This window comes from Capricornis sumatraensis, chromosome 3 (assembly GCF_032405125.1).
Source record: "Capricornis sumatraensis isolate serow.1 chromosome 3, serow.2, whole genome shotgun sequence".
NCBI classification, from domain to species: domain Eukaryota; kingdom Metazoa; phylum Chordata; class Mammalia; order Artiodactyla; family Bovidae; genus Capricornis; species Capricornis sumatraensis.
In genome coordinates this window covers 162,941,683-162,944,932 of record NC_091071.1, presented here as the reverse complement: position 1 = coordinate 162,944,932, position 3,250 = coordinate 162,941,683, and positions in this window count along the sequence as shown.

Below are 3,250 nucleotides of genomic sequence, written 5' to 3'. Positions count from 1 at the left end.
ACTTCAGTGGTTGCAGCACGTGGGCTCAGCAGTTGCGGCTCCTGGGCTCTAGAGCACAGGCTAAATAGCTGTGGCACGTGGGCTTAGTTGCCCTGTGATATGTGGGATCTTCCTGGATCAGGGATCGAACCTATGTCTCTTGTGTTGGCAGGCGGACTCTTTAACACTGAACCACTAGGGAAGCCCAGGGGAGTGCTTCTGGGTTAACAATTCTTCCTTTTCCATTTTTCATATTCCCCTTCTTTGTCCAGGACTCACTCCCAGACTCAGTCTCCTGGTACCTGCTGTACATGTTGGCGAGTCCTGCAGTTCCGTTGGGGTAAATCCTCTCTGCAGCTGGCAGGACGACCAGTGGGGTCCTCCTGGGAGAACTCTGCAGAGTCTTCATTCAAGCAAGATCAGGATGGGGGGAGGGTGGGAGGGTCTGTCTTTCAATCAGGGGTAGGGGACTCATCTGCAGGCCCAGTAGTTTGAGGTGGACTTCCTGGAGTTCAAGATTATCACATATACCTATGTAGAAAGCCTGGTTCTGATTCAGGGCTTCACTCCTTCTTTATGAGGGCCCTGCCTTCAGCACAGGCCATCCTGATTCTAGGTCTCAGTCTTCTCCAATGGCCAGCCATTCTTAAAATTGTGGCTTGTGTCAAATCTTCCCTTTTCCACCTTCCAGCTGCAGGTAGGAGAGTCTCTTTGCTTTGATTTATAGATTGAAGCCTGTCGTTTACTTCTTTCAATACATTAGTGGCACTTAGCAGTAGCCACCAAAATCTACAGTTCTGTTTACCATTTCTCCCTATGTGAATGCCAGACAATTTCACCCACTAGTGAAACCCTCTGTATCTTGTTTAGTTTCCTACATGTGAAAATTTAGCAATAGCACTGTTAAGAGCACACCCGTGTTAAGTCGCTTCAGTCATGTCTGACTCTTTGCGACCCTATGGACTATAGTCTGCCAGACTCCTCTGTCCATGGGATTCTTCAGGCAAGAATATTGTAGTGGGTTGCCATTCTCTTCTCCAGGCGATCTTCCTGACCCACATAGCGAACTCACGTCTTTTAAGTCTCCTGCAATGTTAGGTGGGTTCTTTACCACTAGCGCCACCTGGGAAGCCCATTAGGGCACATCAGGGACCATCAATATTCCATCTGTCACCATCCGGCCAAGCTATGATCTGACTCCATAAGCCACCCTCACAGCCTTCTTGTTTGGACCATTATCTGAAGTTGGGTTCCTCAGAAGCAGAGACTGAGACAAAGTCTCTTAAGTGATATATTATAAGAGTTTAAAAGCTAAGGAAGGTTGTGGTCTCAGTTGCAGACTAGTTCAACCCTGATGTACAGAAGTGTGAATCATAACACCAGGTTGGTCCACCTTGGGGCTGGAGGCAGCCCCCAGGCCAAGGGAATGTTACCTACAGGTGAAGTTGGCTCCATCTGGCTGGAGATAATGCTCTGGGGAGGGGACGGGCGATGGTTCACAGGTGGTGTAGTGGTAATGAATCCATCTGCCAATGCAGGAGATGCAAGAGATTCAGGCTTGATCCCTGGGTTGGAAGATCCCCTGGAGAAGAAAATGGCAACCCACTGTAGCATTCTTGCCTGGGAAATCCCATGGACAGAGGAGCCTGGTGGGCTAAAGTCCATGGGGTCACAAAGAGTGGGGACAACTAAGCAACTAAACAACAGCAATAGGTTTAGATATATATCTGTCCATGTCTATCTAAGTAGAGATACTTAGGTATATAGATATTTATCTCAACCTATGTACGTATGTAAGTGTGTATGCATACACATGTATGCGTGTGTGTGTCAGTAGCTTGCTCAGTCATGTCTCTTTTGACACTTTAATATCACAAATAATTCTTGTGAGTCAATATAAATCTAAGATCTAGTGTTACTGGGCATTTCAGTAGGTATTATTGTCAACTAAAAAAGATGGATAACTTGAGATTTCAGAGTTAAGTTTTATTTGAGGCAAAATGAGGACCGCAGCCTGGGAGACAGCACCTCAGATAGCTCTGAGAGGCTGCTCCAAAGAGGCAGCAGGGGAAGGTCAATGTGTAAGGTTTTGGTGAAGGGGGAGTGCAGGGCAACCAAGTGCTTACTTTACAGAAGCTTTTCTGCTAATCATGAGGAGCTGATGTCACCATGAAGGGATGTAGTGCTTTTCTAGATATGAAGGGGGCTTCCCAGGTGGCACTAGTGGTAAAGAACCTGCCTGCCAATGCAAGAGACCTGGGTTTGATCCCTGGGTCAGGAAGATCCCCTGGAGTAAGAAATGGCAACCCGCTCCAGTATTCTTGCCTGGAGACTCCCCTGGGCAGAGGAGCCTGGTGGGCTACAGGCCATGGGGTTGCAAAGAGTCAGACACGACCGAGACTCTGCAGGAGCACTATATATAACAATACTCTGGGGAAGGGTGGCATTAGCAGCCAACCCTTAATGTGGCTGGGGGATAGAATTCTGCCCCAAACAGGAATTTCCAGGACACCAATGACATCCACTCTTCAGTGAACTGTCCTCAGTTCCATGAGTCTCCTTTGGAAATGAGCAACATAGAAGAGTCTATCTAGATATATAAGCATACATATACTTATTATACATAAGTATATATATCAATATAGATAGATAGATACAGCTAGATAGAGATGTATCTATAGGTATGGGCTTCCCTGGTGGCTCAGCGTTCTTGGCGAGAATTCACTTGCCAAGCAGGAGATGTGGGTTTGATCCCTGGGTCAGGAAGATCCCCTGGAGAAGGAAATGGAAACCCACTCCAGTATGGTTGCCTGGAAAATCTCATGGACAGAGGAGCCTGGTGGGCTGCAGTCTGTGGGGTCGCAGAGTCGGAGTCGACTGAAGCAACTGAGCACAGCACAGCACATAGATATGAAGAGATGGAAGGCTTGGGATCATGAAATCAGTTCTGAAAACCTGTCCCACCAGATTGTCTGGAGCACAGAGTGCCTCACTCCACGCTGAACTCCCTCAGAGGGTGTGACGTTCAATAGTGGCAGCAGCACAGGGTTCAGTCTCCGCAGAGGCAGAGGGAAAATGCCTTTGTTTTTGTTGTTCAGTTGCTGTCAAATATGCTCTTGGCAAGGGTCAGTTAGTAGTCGACAGTATTAAAAAAAAAGATATTATCAACTCAACTTGCTATTTATTTCTTCTTCAAAAGCAATATATAATTACACTATATAATTTCAATATACAAAATATAATTTCATCAATAGGATTTATCTTATTAAAT